This window comes from Diadema antillarum, unplaced genomic scaffold (assembly GCF_040938485.1).
Source record: "Diadema antillarum isolate AM-2024a unplaced genomic scaffold, OU_Dant_1.0 scf00000075, whole genome shotgun sequence".
Lineage (NCBI taxonomy): Eukaryota > Metazoa > Echinodermata > Echinoidea > Diadematoida > Diadematidae > Diadema > Diadema antillarum.
Window position 1 is genome coordinate 2,685,887 of NW_027270964.1, and position 19,263 is coordinate 2,705,149.

A 19,263-nucleotide genomic window follows, 5' to 3' on the forward strand; every position below is an offset into this window, starting at 1 on the left:
AAATCTTAGGAGACAAAATACATTTGTAACAATAAACATCCGAACTTTCACATGAGTTATTATTTATTAAGACTAAAATTTGAGATCTGCATTCCGTTTGTTCTAGTGGGCTAGATCACGAAACTGTTTATCTAACTTTAACATGTTCGGCCTAACGTTAGACAGCTTGATCCTACGTAGTAACGATGTTGGTGTCTTGACTGAAAGGTAAAGCTATGGCCATGGGCATAGGCTACTGTAGCGTAGGCCTAACTGTCGTCTAACACTGAGTAACAGTAACAAGTTAGTGTCAGTTCACCCCTTCCTACACTCTTGTAAGGTTTAATTTATCAATTTCTACGTAGAAAGGCACAGTTCTAGGCCTTATCATGCCCCACTATGCTGTGATAAAATGTAGGGCATATGCTGTTAGATGGGTTTTATTTTTAACGTTGTGTTTAGGCCACCAATAGTACGTAGACCCTATGGGCGCTACAATTGAACTGCGACCAGCCCAAACACGAAGCCCCCTGTGTGATGAGCACCCCAGGGTTTAGGGCGCCAATGTTGCAATGCCAGTGCAGTGGCGTCAAGCTCTGAACTGTAAAAACTTCTATCGCATGGGCCATATTGGCTGACATCACCAATTTCCATTGACTCCCATATTAAAATAGGGGTCTACAATTAATAAACAGTTTCTGTTCCATTGCATGACTAGGTCTACTGAGTCTGATGTCACAATAAACAATTACCTTTGGCGTGTGCACTCAACACTCTTACTATCAAGCGTGCATCATGTCACTCATTTTACTGGAATAATCAACTTCAGTGCTACTTGCACTCGGCTGCGTACGTGTGTATGTACATGTAATGTGAATGTGCTACTGATTTGCATTCCATGAAAATACTTCTATTATTATTACTACCACTCAGTAGTAGGCCTGGACACCTAGGCCTTATGGTTGCCATTTCTGCACTGAATTCAAGACTCTTTCTTGAACTAGTAAGTCTGTTTATTAGTGTTATTGTTGAAGGCGTTGTATGAAACAAATAATGTATGGGATTAACTCGTGCAATGGAACAAGATTTCGCACCTGGATAAAGGTATTCTACTCCAGTTTTTCTCTTTGTAGCATAATCAATGTGGTGATCTGTGTTTGAGTAGAAGGATCTAGACTTAAAAATTCTACAGATCTACACTTTTGGCTGAGATGTATGCATTAAGCATCACATACACCAATGAGAGAATGTAGTGAAGTCTTACAATATGAGGCCTTTTTTATTTTTTACTTTTAATATTTTTTAAGATAAAGGGAATGCAAATTACCTGTTATTTGTATAATTTGTACTCCAAGGAGTACTCTGTCAGGACTATCCCTTCTTGGTGTTTAGATATGCAAGACATCCCTGGTATTTCTAAAAATTGATTTTAACGATAACATCTGAAACAAAAATCAGAGATATCGGTCTCATTTTTTCCTCCAGCATGAAATACAACCCTCGAGACCAATAAGAAATAATTAATTACATAAAAATCTAGAAATGTGGCTATGGCGACCGTTTATACCCCCGAAGCATATTTGTTTTCTTCCTTTCTTTTTTGTCAAGCGTTTCTGTTTTTCATTTTCCACTTCCTTATCACTGATATTTCACAGTTTTTGTGTTTATTTTCAGATCAATGCGGAATTTGCCCAGTTGTACCGAGAAAAGTGCAGGAGATGGTGAACAGATGGGGGCCATTTTACGTCCAATAGAATCTTGCACTTGCCAAGCGAAACCACCCTTAGTTGCAAGACATCGTAAGAAGATGTGAAGACATGGATGGAGACAGTAAGTCCTTCCGCCAATCCTCATAGATCTTGTGGCATTGATTATAATTACTGGAACAATTTCTGTCCAAAGTGTAAGAGTAAAACTTACTCATTTGTTTATGCTTCATTGCTATTACACTTTTCAGGAAAGTGAATGTGTACGAGTTTGCTCTTCATAGACTGATATTGATAATAAGTCGAAAACTGAATGTTAGGGATTGTCAGAGCTGATACAATACATCATATCTAATATGTTAAAGAGAATGGGTGAAATACGTAAAGTTGAAAAAAAAATTGTATTGTGTTCCATTCTATAGGATCGAATTTTGTGGAATGTCACTACTTGCAGCGATGCTTCACAGACCCAACATCCCCATGTAGAAGAAAGGGAGAGGACCTCTCATGCTCCCGAGGGATGCCCAGCAGTACCTGGTGCAGAATGACTATGTGCCTGTAAGTACAGTATATGCTTAATGTTTATAGACTTGAAATCAGTTTATGATCAAATCATTGAGCTTCCAATTTTGAGAATTATCAATACATATGCATGTTTCATTGGGCTTTTAAGTACCAGCTCATGTTTAGAGAAGAATATTTGAGCTTCGTATCTTACAAAGCAAGACTCGTGTAGAATCTGCATGTACTCAGTAACAGGTGGAATTTAAAAATCTGAATTTCTCATGTTGTCGTGAGAAATTGAAAGTTTTCTTTTCTGATATATCAGTGTTTTTGAAGCGATTCTTCTCAAACAAACTTTAGAACATTCAGCAATGAGTATTGTGTAGGGGTATCTACCGTGTTTTGACAGTTTTCTTTTAAATTCATTAAATTACGGATTAAAAATGCATGCTGACTTCTATTGATTTGTAATAATATGTACATCAAATATCTTATGAGTCTGGAACATGTAAATATCAAGTAGGCCCCACCCCGATGATGGCAAAAAGTAATCTGATTTCTGGGAATTTTTTTCAAGGCTTTGAGGTTTACCAGATGAGACAAAATGTTTTAAAATAATATGTTCCGAAATATATCAGAAATATTTACTTGTACATCACAAACTAATAGTTATGTGATGAATATGTTATTAGTACATTGTATTTAAGATCAATATGTAAAATTATATTTTAATATTTTTTCCCTCCAGAGTGCCCTCTCACTGAGAACTTAACTTCCCTCTATGTGATGCAAAGTTTATTTGATAATAATTGTAGCCTTTGTCATTTGCTCAAACGATTCAAGTGAAATTTAGTTCGAAATATCAGTAGTGCTATACATGTTTAATCTCTTTTCAGGTAGGAACCAATGTTCATGGCATTCCTGATGCAGAGACTCCAACCCCAGCCCCAAGCATCTTCTGATCTGGAGATTCTCCCACCTGAAAGCCCTAGCAAACGGGAAACGCCAAGTTGATCCGCGCGAAACGTATACATCACGAGCGAGAAGCGCGAAGTTCAGTGATGCTAAAGATGCCACCTTCAGCCAGCCCTGCTTAGTCAGATAAGGGAGTGACTAGACGTACATCCAGTATTTTTTCATCCTGGACAAGACCATACTAAATCCAGGCTGGGGATGACCGGAAGCAAGAATTTGACAGACTCTTTAAAGCCCACTGTGTCTTCATCGTCAAATATGCTTGGGTGCTTGAAGCATTCTTTGATTTTGTGGCGGCATATTCATGTACTGCTACAATCCCAAGTGAGGGCTTCGTTCTGGGCATTAGCCACGAACTTCAAGAACACGTCAGTGTATGATGCTAGTAAGATTTTCCGACATTGTGCCGCAAACCCATACACACAAGAAGCATATCTGACTTGCCCTGATGTGCAGCAAAGTTTTCTTAATTTTCGGTGAATTCTTAAATCAAAGTAACACAGGTAAAATGCTGCAATGTTTCCTTTGAAGATACTATCATGCATAATGTTTGACTCATGGATATTGAGTTATGTTATGTGTGCCTCACTTTTCCATTTATATTGAGCTACAAATCCATGCACACAAGAAGCATGTCTGTCATGCCCTGGTTGTAGTAAAGTTTCCTTGTATTTTTTTTTTGTGTGCATTTTTAAATGAAAATAACACAATAAGGAAAGTTAATGGCGCAATGTTTCCTTTAGAGGTGCTATCATGTATGTGTGTGCCTCACTTTTGCATTTGCATTGCTACGTGAACATTTAAACAATATTTCAAGTTTTTATACGTGTCCAGTTTCAATTTATTTATTGTTCATCTTTGGCTTGTTTTCTGTATATTATGTCTGGTTGATGATGAAAAAAAAAAAAGTAATGCCAGATCCGCATTGATTTAAATTGAAAGAAGAAAGTTTAAGTTCCCCTGAACACTTTTGTAATTATTCAACGATTACCTAATTTTCATCACTCCCACAGTGTTGTTGAGCCATTGTCCATCACATTTATTGAGCGCTGATTTGTTGCTATTTTCATTATGACGTTGTGGCTAAACACTTTAATATGAAACTCTCTATTTATAAAGAAATAAACTTTGGTTTTCCAGCCAAAGTATGTGCTTGAACCTTCGAGGAAGGATAGATTCAGCGCAGATGGGTACCTTAAACAAATTTAGAGCATTTGACTTGAAATTTGGCACACATGACCACTATGGTATATAGATATGGAAACAATGTGGTGAGCAATGCATTGCCATGGTAACAGCTTTTTTTAAACCAAAAAACATACAAAAATATTGTGGATTCAGCTAACTTAGAATAGTCTTCGAGCATTTAGCTAGAAATTTGGCACAAAAGACCACTGTGGTATATAGATGTGTAAACGTATTCTTTCGTAAGTGTCGATCAATGTGTTGCCATGGTAACGGCATATTTTGAATGAAAATCATACAAAAATATTGTGGATTCAGTTAACTCCCTCACTCTTTGAATAATTGGCTTGACATTTGGCACATGCAACAACTTTAGCATATAGATGTGCAAACTTAATCTTTCATCAATGGTGAACAATGCGTTGCCATGGTAACAACATCTTTTCACTAAAATGCATACAAAGATATTGTGGATTCATGTAACAACCTCAGTCTTTGAGCATTTAGCTTGAAATTTGGCACACCTGACCACTATGGTACGTACATGTGCAAACTTAACCTTTCGTCATTGTTGATCATTGTGTTGCCATGGTAACAACATAGTTTGAATGAAAATCATACAAAAATATTTTGGATTCAGGTAACTCCCTCAGTCTTTGAGCATTTGGCTTGAAATTTGGCACATGCAACCATTGTAGTTCAGAAATATGCAAACTTCATATTTCATCATTGTTAAACAATGTGTTGCCATGGTAACGGTGCATTTTCAATGAAAATCATACAAACATTTCGATTCTCCTGTCTCTGTTTAGAGCATTTTGGCTTCAAATTTGGCACATGTTACCTCTACATTACCTAGATGTGCAAAAAATCTTTTGTCACTGTGGAAAATGTGTTGCCATGGTAACAGTATATTTTGCATGAAAATGATACACTAATGTGAATTCAACTAAACCCCTCACCCTTTTAGCATTTAGCTTGAAATTTGGCACATATGACGGCTATGATATAGGGCCTATAGTTGTGCAAACTTCATTTTTTTCTTGATGTCCAACATTGTGTTGTGGTTACGCAATTTTTAGTAAAAACCATAGAAATCGTCAGTTTATTTATCTTGCTCACTCATTTTTTGAGCACTTGATTTGAGAGGTGGAACAGTGCATTGCCATGGTAATTTTTTCTTTATTAAAAAGTAAGAAAAAATAATCCTGGTTGAGCTAATTCCCTCAATTGTGGGTGGGGGTATATTAATCACAATGAGTGATAATTCTAGTTAAAAATTCAGATTGCATCACTTCAACATAGTGCTTTGTTACAAGATATGACATCAAAGTAATTAAGAAACTAGTGGTCCATCTCACTTGAACAGTCTCTTGAGATGGTTCCCTGTCATCAGTTGAGATGGATTCTTAAATATCAATAGATTAAGCAGGAATTTGTATATTCTTTTGTCAAACATTTTGTCTACCAAAATGCAGTATGGAAATGTACTTATGTAAATCCATTTCAGACAATCGATATTCAAGGAATTTTAGAAGTAAGTTTAGAATTTTACCAAACTTGGTCCAAGTATGAAGTATGATGGGGCATTGATTTTATTAGATTTTGGGTGAAATCGGCTAAAGGTCAAAGGTCAAAGGTGAAGGTCAAATCATGAAATTGTATCCGTTTACGCGATAACTCAAGACTGGATGGAGCAAATTTCACCAAACTTTCTTGGAGGATAGTGTATGACGGGACAATTACTTGATTAGTTTTTCAGTGAAATCGGACAGAGGTCAAAGGTCAAAGATCAAGGTCAAATCCTAAAATTTATCTGTTTACGTGATAACTCAAAACTGGATGAAGCAGCTTTCACCAAACTTGGTCCAAGGATGATGTATGATGGGAAAATTAGTTGAGTAGATTTTAGTGACATTGGCAAGAGGTCAAAGGTCAAAAGGCCAAGGTCAAATGCTAAAAATGTTATTTTCCCCATATCTATGCAATGCCCACAGTTATTTTCTTGAAACTTAGTGTAGACATGTACTACTGCGTAAAGATTATTCAGAGAGAGTTTCATGTCATAAGGTCAAAGGTTAGGTGAAAATGTTGCAATATCACTTTTCTCGTAAATAGTTCACGTATCTTCATGGAACTTGGTACATATGCATGTACGGACTGGCAGGGATTATCTAGGGAATTTAGGGGTCATGGGTCAATAGTCAGGGGGTCAAAGGTCAAGGTCAACTCCTCAAAATGTTACTATTTCCCTCATATACTAGTATATGCAATGATTGCATTATTAGTTTTAAAATTTAATATATGTACATAATGGAGATTCTCTTGGAAATTTCCAGCCAGAAGGTCAAAGGTCAAAGGTCAGGCTTAAATGAAAAAAAGATATATTTTGTACTGTAATTACACTCTTTCTTCATACCTTGAAAATTATACTCAATGCATAAACTTATAATAAGGTCGGTCAGAAGTCGAGTAAAAATTTTTAATTCCCCAAATATGTGTACCTGCACTCTTTAATAGACAATTATAGCAAACCCAGTTCGTGGAAAGTGAACATTCAAGATATTTCTGACAAACCTGTTATTTCGATATTTTGCCAGTTATGTGAAACTGTCATCACACATTGTGAAGACATTGTACAATACACCTATTGGGAGAATCATGCATTATGGCGGAGGCATCAGTCGCCATAGCGACATTTCTAGTCTTATGTTTGTGTTTGTAACTTCAATACAACTGTACATGTCCATATCATTGTAAATCTTAAGCCTCATCCACCCCTATGTATCCACTCTTTCTTGCTCACTTCATTTGATGAACTCTGTTCTGCTCTTTTCTCTCAATCCTATTCTCTCCTATATTTTCCCTCTCCTACATGTATATACGCGTATCCGAGCAATTGTCCCAGAGGGCAATTACCCCCTGGCTAAATCCTGGGTAGTGGTAAGGTAAGAGTAAAGATTAGAGTTAGGATTAGGTTCAGGATTAGGATTAGGATTAGGGCCAGGGGGAGGGTCCGGGGTAATTGCCCAGGGGGGTAATTGCCCTAGACCCATGTACATGTAATACAAGTACTTTTTGTATCTTATTGATTAGAAAGATTGGTCCTTATGAGGTTTGAAAGATGAAATGTAAATGACTGATTTGTTTTATGTTGTAAATTATGCATTTCTGCTCGGAATTTGCACTGAATTAATTCTTTTTTTTTTTCAGATGTAGGAGATGAGAATAACATGCTTGTAGAAAATTGGTCCAAGATACAAATTACATTGGTGTTAATTATCATACATGTACTTCAATCATTCATAAAATCCAGTACCATACTACCATTACTGTATTGTTTTGACAACTCATGTGTATCCATTCAGATTTACAAAGTTGCTCATACAATGTCAGATCTTGTGAATTTTCATTTTATATGTGGATGTGCTATATTACTTCCTTTTGCAAATGTTAACAGTATATGTATACACTGTACTTTATTTCTGCAACAGACTGCCATATTAGATCACATCAAATGAGATTGTATGTTGCAATGTTACAATTGTCCTGAATTAGTGCCTCAAGTGCTATGAAAATTTGACATGTGTGGTTTGTATTAGTGTATGTACATTGTTTGATGTGTATTTCAAGTGATGTTTGTCATTTACCGACATAAGTTGGTTAAAATTCCCGTTAACTATTGTTTTCATTCGGTGGTTAAATTAATTGAAGAAAAGATTTAGTGTAATTCCACAAAACTTGCTTAAGATAAACCTGACCTCAGTTGGCTTTTGGTAATCGCTTTACCCAACATTTGTGTGGTTCACTTGGAAATCGACTGTCTGTTTAAGTGTTAACATGCTATCCAGATTTCTGAAAGCGTAGATTTGATGGTGTAATACAGATGTATGAATTTGAAATCCAAACTGAGATTGTGTGTGTGTGTGTGTGTGTGTGTGTAGTTTTTGTTCTTGTTTGTTTGTTTGTTTTTCTAAGAGGATGCAAAACTGCCATTAATTTCTTCCCTATGCATAATATGCAATACATGTGGAGAGTGAAAATGCTACTCTTGTTTTTCCATAGCTGGGAGTACATTATGTTGGCGAGTTTATTATGGGCTGTTTGTGGATTACATTATACTCTATACATACGTAGATCTAATAGGTTGGAGTAGGAGAGTGAATGGTAGGCATATTACCTAAAACATCCCCTCACCTTTGTAACTACACTTCCAGAAAGAGCATGAACTGTGACAGATATCAAATCAAACATTAACATTTCATCCGTATAGAGTTCATCGGTAATAATGACAATAATAATACAGTATACATTTAATGTGCCAATCCCACATGACTAACGTGCTCAAGGCGCAGTAGGAAAAGTGAGTTATGAAGTACAAAAATCATTACACAAACATGCACATGAAAATGAATGACACAATTATGATGATTAAAAAATATATATACAATGTATATATATCATAATACCGGTATACTGTACTATTCTATGGTAAAAGATTGGAATGACAAGTAAAGAAGTATGTTGCTGTTTTTTTGTTTTGTTTTTTTTTTAAGAGCTCATCTTTCATACAGTTGACTACTTTGCCGACACCAGAAAAAAAAATACTAGTCATTTTCTCATCAACACGAAACAAGATAAGATATCATTACTTTGGATGCTGACTAATTTTGTTTTAAAAAAAAGGAAAATGTGACATTCGCAGATCATGTTTGAGATATTGAGGTGTTGGATGTTCACATTTTAATGTACCACCTTCTCAGTATATATGGCAGTGGTCCGATGCAATAATTTCTGCATGCATACCAATATCAGTAACACAAGGAATATTTTGCAGTTTCATCGAACAGTCTGTGTTGAAAGTGTTGTTTTTTTTTTTGGTTTTTTTTGCAAAAAGCTGAAAAGCTGAGATTCCAGTACTGATTGTCCAATAGTCTTCTTGCATGTTGCGCATCTTTGATTTCTTTGTTTCGTTTTGGAAAAGTGATTTTGTAAATTCTCAGATCCATGGGGAATGTATTCACGGTATACATGTGCATGATAATTATGTAATTGGTTACAAGTACAGTACTGTAAACTGCAGGTGCCCAAGGGCAACAATCTAATTTGCATATTACGCGCGGCAAACCGCTCCAGTGTGCACAGCGTGCCGCTGCGGCAGAGTTTAGCGGCAAACCGCCGCCGCTGCCGCTGCCGCAAAACCGCTCCAATGTGAACGGCCCTTAATGCCTCGCTCAGGGTCTCGGAACGTCAGAAAAACACGGTACAACATGCAGTCACTGTATGTGGATAGCGTCTGCTGGGATTTGCACGCAAAAAAGTTCCGCTAAGCAAAATGGCGGACGTCACGTGACAATGAGTCGAGCGACGGCGACAAAACGGGTGGCGAGTGATTCTTCTATGTAGTCGGGTTCCTTATGTTACAATTTTAACTTTCGTCGGATTTTTGTGGAGAGTATGAAAACTATACATTTTTGGAATCGTTATAGTATAAGCAATCAGAAAAACAATGTTTCCATTTGCACCGAACTTTTTATGGCCGCCATCTTGGATTTTACAAAATGGCCGCCATAAACAATATTTTTGTTAATATATCTCGACTTCCAAGTGACATAGGGCTTTTATTTTGACAGCTAAACTACCATTTTCAGGGTCAGAGATTCCAATGATCCCAGTTTCATGTGTGTTGAGACATTTCCTATAGCATTTTTTGCAAATACTTACTAATTTTGAACAGATTACGTAATATCAGTGCATGAAATCAGATAATTTGGTATAAATTACTAAATAAAGCTCAAAATGGGCACATTTTTTGTGTAAATATGCTTTTTAGTGTCTTGAGCAAATATAAAACAAAAAAATGTGCCATCAGGAGAAATTTCTTAAGTATTTTATTGTTTTTTAAATTTCTTATGTATTTCCTTGTTTTTTCAACTTTATGTTTTTCGTTGTTTTTTCGATGAAACTTGTCCGTGACATTGTTCCGAACAAGAAAACATGTAATTAATTGATTTTAATCAATGAAACCCCAAAATAATCATGCTTTTATGAAATTTGCCTGAAAGCACATTTTGCATTGAAATTGTACACAAATTCACGTTTTTGAGCAATTTTCGGTCTGACATGCACATACATATTTATTCGCAACTTCGGAACCACGCGCCCGGGCATCGCAAATTTGGTGTCAAAAGATGCGGGAGACTTGAAAGAAAAAAGTCATGAAACGTCGCGGCCTAGTTACGGTTAAATTTGTCTTTGATTTGAATGCCATGAGATGTTGTAGGCAGGTAGCACTGAGCTGAATTTATGGTGATGTTGGGGCAACTTGTGATATAAGTCGCTAAAGTGTTATGTAGGAATCACTGCGTAAAAGTTTTCTTCCGTGTATGGGACAGACCAAAGGGGGTGTGGTGTGACAAGAGGGATAATAACATCAATGCTGATGGATCTCCTCAGAAAATAGGATTTACATACACCTGCGTAGATCTTGTGTCTTATCGCTGTATTCTGTTAATTGGAACAGCGCTTTGCCAATGGTTTTGTACAAATCACCAGAATGTTCCATGGTCTGTATATACCACCATTCTTCAAGGGTGCCGTGCGTTCTTCACAACATAGATTACACAGACTTGTCAGAGGACACTGCTGATGAGAAAGGAACCACCCATGGCACGATTAATGGTATAACAGCCTGAACATGCTGAAGGCAGAGTTTACTGGAGAACCGGTTGCACCATCCTCATCGATTGGCATAGCCTAGAGTCTATCTACCACTCCACACCATCTATATACTACATTTTGTCAAGTCAAGACCACAACTTGCAAAGAGAGGAGACCAACATTGTTACCTGATGTAAAGGCTTCTCAGAATGCTACCAGCTGAAAGAACTACAGATTGATTGTTGCAACTTCATGGAAGTAGAGGAAACGTCAATCAATATTCCAGGCTGAGCGATTCAAACATGTCTGAAAGCAAGCTACTGACACAGGCAGGAGCCATACCAACCAGACATAACCTTAAATGCCCAGTTGTCCCATGACTGGGAGAACTTCATGTTGTCTATGCTACAGTATGCGCTATTGGTGCCTCTTGGCATTGATGATGAACGAGCAGCTGGATTTCTTTCACAAAGCAAGTCAAAGGATGACCTGACCAACTATCTTGCTTCAAGACTCTAGGGTACTACAGTACAACACATAAACACGTCATCATCTCTTCTTCAGTGCATACCAGGAGCAACAAAAGACTTATTTTCGAGGATAAGAATAATGAAAAATTAGACACACTGTTGATCTTCCATGCTGTCTTAGCATCACAGCGAAACTCATTAAATGCAGAGGTTTTCTTCTCTACAGACACAGAATATCCTCCTCCTCCTTCTTCTTCTTCTTCCCATCTTCTTCTGATTAAGTGTGCCTCAATCAATTAACTGAAGATTCTTGCACACTGTTAGTGTCCTGAAAGTCATAGCAATAATAGTCACTGGTGTTTATTAATAGCAAACTTCGAGCTCATCCTGTCGAACACGTCCATATTCATGTCCTCTGAGCTATGGATATAGAACCTTGGAGAGCCATAGGGCCAATCTTCTATGCGTTCACTGGTGCTGACAACACTGGAATATGATAAGAATAGCAACCTGGCTGCAAGTTTATATGAAGGCAGAAGAGATGTAATCAGTTCTCTGTAGATGCTTTTCACAGGGGACGACGGGACTGAAATTGGATTGCTGGCTACTCTATAACAAGCCTTGTCTGTGCAGCTTACTAACCCAAATGCATCTACATCAGGACTATCTCGGAACTGTGATGGCATCTCTTCTGCAAGCATAGGGGAGAAATTGACAAGCAACCTCCCACCCTTGGAGCTGTGAGACATCATTATCCTAAGAGTCCATATCCAATCCAGAGTGAAAGGACCCACCAGCATTGCTCTGCAGGATCCTCAGTTTGATCCTCTGCAGTATGGCTATCAGCTTTTACCATTGGATTTCTTTTTGATGTAAAAAAATGGTTTCCTCTAAGATTTAAACAATTTCTATCATGAAGAGCATGTTTTCTCCTCGGTGGAACATTTACGCAGGATTTGTACAATAATCAATGAATTGGAAAACAGTAATTCAGGTGAGAGTTTATGATTGATTCTAGCTTATTATTTGTTTCCCCTCGATGTCTTTGCTGGTGCGGCACTGAGTGTCACAATGACGAGAACAAGCAAGCACAATTAATGTATGGACTGAAGGGTGGCAATAATGGAGATTATGATTAATGAGGAGAAAGTCGTTGCTTCAAAGAATAAACCTATATTTGTCATTAGGGGTATATATTGGTTTGTAATGGACACTAACTACAAAAGTGGACATTTAAGTCTGATTACTTGTAGAACAGTTAATGAAATAGAACATGTCAGTTTATGGTTGAATCTACAGCAAAGATTTTTAAACCATTCTGTTTCTGTACAGCGAGTGTCAAAATAATGAGGGCATTCAGACCAAAAATTAAACTGACGATGACAATGATTGAGATGAGATGGAAAGAAAGTTGGCTGCCTCAGAGATTAAACCAATTCTGCCAGGAGGATCATGCTTGTTCTTTGGTTAGACACAACTTATAAAACCCGATACAATTAATCACCTTGATTATTAATTTTATGCTGATTACTTTAGCAAAATGGTCAGTGTCAATTTGCAATAAAAAGAAAAACAAAACGCAAAAGGAAAATATAAATTATGTAAGAAAATAAAAAGATAATAAAATACATTTGAAATGAAATGACTTTCAGAAATTTGTTATGATGTACAATTGTTGAATATGCTACAACAAATATACGAACCAAAAAGTGGACTCTCAATTATCTAATTAGACTAAGTATGATTTTTGGGATTAATTTGCATAATTAATTAATAATCAAAGACTGAAAATTTATTGTTTCAAAAAATCTAATGACACATTCGTGTAGATTACTGGTGTCATGCATGCCAAATTACTTCGCAATGATGCTACTGATGGCCAAGAATTTGGGGGGGGGGGGCAGTTTTAGCACAGCCTAAAACGCCTCGACCGATTTCGAGTAGTGGAACATTTATATCTGATTACTTAATACAGGCAATTAAATAGGAAATTACAGTCAGGCAAGTTCAGAGTTGAATCTGATTCTTTTTTTTTTTTTCAATGCAGTTTCCTCTGCCATTGGAATTCTTCTTAGATGCCTAAGACATTAAATCCATTTCTCTTATGATGAGCATATAGGTCCCATAGCCATGGACACTAACTTATTGCAATGTTTATGCCTGGTCACTTGTAAAACAACTGATAAAATTGAAAATGTCAGTTATGTGAGGTTATTGTTAAATTTAGCTTATCCATTTTGCTACCATTGGATTTCTTGGCCTTGAAAATGATAGTTTTGCTGTCAAAATCAAATTTCTGGGTTATTTAGAAGCCGATTTATTGAAGAAAACATGTTTTACGGCGGCCATTTTGGAAAAATCCAAGATGGCTGCCAAATAGATTTCGGCGCAAATGGAAACATTGTTTTCCTGATTGCTTATGCAAAGACCTTTCCAAAAATGTATAATTTTGATACTCTCCAAAAAAATCCGGCGAAATTACATAAGGAACCCGACTAATGTGTAAGAGTTCTGTGCTTCGATCCCGCGGCACGCACTTGTACTTGCACTCGCACGCGATTTGTACACACGGGTTTACGAGACCGATGACCCATCATACAAACGTATCACAAACGTAGGTCTAACAGCGCGGCGGAGTAAAAGCGCACACAGTAGTGGTGCACGTGCGATACTAGTACAGTGTACATGGAGACGCGCACATGTACCGGTACTCACATTACGTACCGGCGGTGCGCTATAGCAGCTGTGCGGAGGCTGAACATCGTACCTATGCATGCAAAACCGACTCGACTGTATGGAGCTTCGCGTAAGTGCGCGCCGTAACCACGAGTCATGGCGTGTAACTACGTGTCTAGACCACAGAACTCTTACACATAGAAGAATCACTCGCCACCCGTTTTGTCGCCGTCGCTCGACTCATTGTCACGTGACGTCCGCCATTTTGCTTAGCGGAACTTTTTTGCGTGCAAATCCCAGCAGACGCTATCCACGTACAGTGACTGCATGTTGTACCGTGTTTTTCTGACGTTCCGAGACCCTGAGCGAGGCATTAGAATGCCATATTGTGCGGCTGTAAACTGCACAAATCACTTGACAAAAGGATTTGGAAACAGGTAAGTTTGACACCAAGCCATGATGAGAATAAGAAGTAAATTAATTCCCCAAGTAACGTTTAATTAGGCGGATCGGTCGTATGTTGGCTTTCTTGTGAGCGCAGTAGCAAAGGTAGTCCCAGACACTGGATTTTGTGTTTGCCGTCGACATATCTGTTTACCACCAACTACTATGCAAAATAAAAAAGATCAAGTAGGCCTAATTTAGGCCCTGGGGCTATATTACACTCTATACGTTGTGTGTTGGGGCAAACAGCTTTGTAAATGAAAAAAGCGTAAATTTATGTAAATTTGAGCTTATGGGTGTAAACTTTACACGTAGATTTATTCTTGTCTAGCTAGTTAGAGTCACAGTACCAGTGCAGTGGTGGGCCAGTGTCAGTGTCAGTGACAACACTACAGTCGTTTAGATACTAGATTGTCTAGACTGACTGTGTACTCTAGTATTAAAGTAACCCCGGGACATTGCTTTCGCAATATGCAATATTTGTCATACATGTATTTGCGAGACTTGTCTTGCCTACATATTGTTGCCACGTTAACATTTCGTACTATACCATATAGTATGTTTTCACACTCATAAGGATTTCATTTTGAATTGTGCTTGAAGCGAACAAGTGCAAGTGAAATCTTGGATTACTGTATACAGTATTGCCTTTGATATTTTTTTTAAGATTCTTGCCAGTGTCCATTATTCATGGTTTTATTTTGCTGCCATATTGTATGCTAAGTGATTGTACATGCATTTGCTTTCATGATATACAATACATGTAGTTGTCTTATTTGTGACACTTGTTTTGCCTACATGCACATACTTTGAGATACAGTGTAGTATGTTTTCACACTCTTTAGATTTCACTTTGAATTTCGTTTGAAGCAAACGGGTGCGTGTGAAATCCTGCATTATACAGATGTTCATGTATTGCCTTTAGTTGATATTGTTATGCCAAGAATGCATTTGATATTCTTGCCCGACAGTGTTCATTGTTTATGGATTTTATGCTGTTGCTATATTGCGTGATAGTTGATTATACAGGCATTTGCTTTCGTGATATACAACATTTGTTGTATATCTGTGATACTTTTTTTGCTTACATGTTGTTACCAAATTATGTTTTCATACTACACAGTGTATGGGATAGTGTTTGTTAAACTCATTACTAAGGATTTAATTTTGAATCATGCTGAGCTAAGTACAAGTGAAATCTTACATTTACAAATGTATTGCCTTTAATACTGTTGCCAGGAATGCCTTTGGTGTTCTTTTCAGTGTTCATAATTCGTAGATTTATATTGCCATAGTGCATGCGGATCAACACAATATGTTTTCATACTATACCATAGTGCGTTTTTACACTCATTAGGATTTTCTTTTTGAATCACGCTTGAAGCTATCAAGGGCAAGTGAAATTGTGCACTATATTGATGTATTGCCTTAGATAATCTTGCCAGACAATGTTCATTATTCATGAATTTTATGTTGTCGCCCTATTGCATGTCCATTATAGATGTATATGCATTTGATTTTGTGATTACAATAGTTGTCACAAATTTGTGACACTGGTGGTCTTGCCTATCATTTGCATAATATGTTCCTGACGCATGTACTGCCTGTGATTATAGCCGCCGTATTAGGTTTGATAATGGTACGTGTACTTCAAGCAAATGGTATATCACTGTACTGTGGTTGATTCTCAGCAATCAACTTTGACCTTGATAAATGTCAAATAAATTGTAAAAAATCAGGAAAATTAACTCTGTCCAACTTAACTTTGTTTTTTGTGGGAAGACAATCTTGAAAGGAGTTCATGCTTGTAATGTGTGAGTGTGTGAATACATATATATATATATATATACATAGAAAATTATATATATATATATACATAATTATATATATATATATATATATATATATATATATAAACATGCGCTTAATTTCCTCGCCAGGATATAGCGTTTTAATGCCATTTTAGGTTTTAATCTCATATATATATTATACAGATAATTGTATATATATATATATATATATATATATAAATAATATTGATTGAGTACCAGGTAGTCTACATGTTGGTGCAGCAATATCATGATATCGAAAGTAAAACAGAAACCAATTTCATGTTGATCACCAACAATTTATTTACAGCACACAAATATTTGAGCGATTCGCTCCTTCTCAAGTGTTGTTGCAAATCGCTCAAAAATTGGTGTGGTGAAATAAATTGTCGGTGATTAGCATGAACTCGATTTCTGTTTTATTTCATGTATACAGATATACAGTGTATACATGCCTATAGGCATATTGCTTTATGTGCAATAGTGGTAACTACATTGTACTACACACTACTAATGATAATGATAACAGCAGGAATATAGATAATTAAGGTGGTGTTGTCTTCCAAATTTCTAAGATGTTGAACGAGTGTCAGATGGGGAAGATGTATTACATGATCATATCCACAAATCATTGATTTTTACAACTGGACTGACTGGAAATGTAATTTGACCTGTTTAATGGGAGAAAAATCAAAAGCACGAACACACATCTTCTTACAATATCACTGGAGGGGGGAAAATGCAAGACATAGGGTTGAGAGGGGTATCAGAAAAATGGCAGGACACAGACAAGGACAGGCGCGCGTCTTAGATTATTTTATACCAAAGCAGATCACGTCTCCGAAGTCAAATAGATCTATCCGAAAGGGGAAAAAACACCTGTTTCAATACAGACAACTTTCAGGGAAGAGTGTGAAATAAATAACATAAATGAGTACGTGAATCTGTGGTCAACGCTGGATTGAGAAGTACCAGTTTGACAGTTTACAAGTTCAAGTAAATATCAAGGGCTATAGCGGCTGTCATACTGTCCGATCAGTGAGTTGACCGTACCGTACTCGCGAGGAGCTGCGGAGGTACCGCTAAGCAACATGGCGGCGTGTGCACTGAGGCGTCACATCCGGGGTGCGCGGTGGCGACACCGAGCTCAGCGGGTTGTGAATGGGTGTGATTCTTCTATGTGTAAGAGTTCTGTGGTCTAGACTTGTAGGCCCCGCCTCGCTTAGTTCGCTGATGCTGTTACTATGCTGACAAGGGTATCCTAATCGCTGTTTCGCGGGTTTATTCTGGGGAATAAGCGAAAAACCAATGCTATTTTTGGATTCAGCACCATTGAATCCTCCTACACCGGTATGGCCAGTTTCACAGTCGGACGGAACAGCCGAGTTATAGCGATGTTAAGGTTTAAATCTGAATTTAGGTAGCAATACGTCTTGATATCTAAACTCGGCCTAGGACGAGAAGAATGAGACCACCACAAGCTTTCATATGATACCAAATTTATGGAGATTTGTTCCCGGGATAAACCCGCGAAAATGCCTGAAAGGTGATTTTAAGCCAAAATTGTGGGTCCACTTTTTGACCGAACGCGCGCCCTACGTTTGCCCATTGCCCAACACGCACTGAACGCATCTGGTAGTCGTAAGTTTATTTGAAAATACTAGCGCTTTTGCATTCAAAATGTGACTTTCGTGATATCATTTAGTATCGAAGATAATATGATAAATTTCTCTTATTGTAAAAAATGTTTTGAAGTAGTTTTATGTTCTGTAGATGCATACATGTATAGACCTAGAAAATCTAGATCAAAGATGACTTGTGAACTCGCGACTTTTGCGTGAATTTCGAAGGGGATGACAAAGCGCATCGCGCTACCGACGCCCTAGTATAGGCCTAACTACATTAGGACCTACTTGCATATTACAAGTCATTTATGTAGGCTACATTGAACAAATAACAAAGGTCATTGTTCTATCTCAAATTCAGGGTTCTCTAACAATAACATGTTAGAGTCAGTCACATTAGGTGGGGGGGGGGGGGGGGGGGTAATACCCCCAGTATTCGGTCATTTATTAAAGGGTGTGTCTTAACAGTTCTGATTGAGGTTAACTAGGCCTATACAAAGCCCAGTCGCTGTAGGTAGCGACTGCACAGCGTACAGTACTTACAGCGTCTGGTCGGGCTAGATTGAGGCGAGGATTTAGCTTTTAACGTTTTGCGAGATATTTACAGAGACCACTCTATGTATGACTAGCGCTTCTATGAGATGTCAAAGAGCATGCAATTGTAAGGAGTAGGCCCCTATCAAAAGTTTATTTGAAGATAATCGTTTTTGAAATGGCCGAGATTTCCAAAAACAAGGAGAAACAAAGAGATTAAAAAAAGGCGTGGCCTTCGTTTTTCTTGTCATCACTTTTTTGGATATCTCAGCTGTTTGAAAACCAATTTTCATCAAATAAACGTTGAATCCTTCTTAAAATTACGTGCTGTTTCATATTTCATAAGCGGTTTCTCATTATCTCACTTTATGAATATGAATCTTATAAACGTGAATCCCCACCTCGACCAGTAACATAGCCATAGGGCCACTGTATTGGCAACAAGGTCCTACAGTCCTTAAGCTTTTCTGCAATATTTTATGAACTAAAATAATACATACATACATCATATCTACAGCAACGTATGTGAAATATATCAAATTTCTTTAATCTCAATTTTCATATTGTTAATATCTCAATCCCAAAAGATATCATTTTGAAAATCCCCCAGAATACGGTCACCGCGATCAGAATTCGGTCACGAGATATGCTTGAGTAGGGTCTAACATTAGGCCCT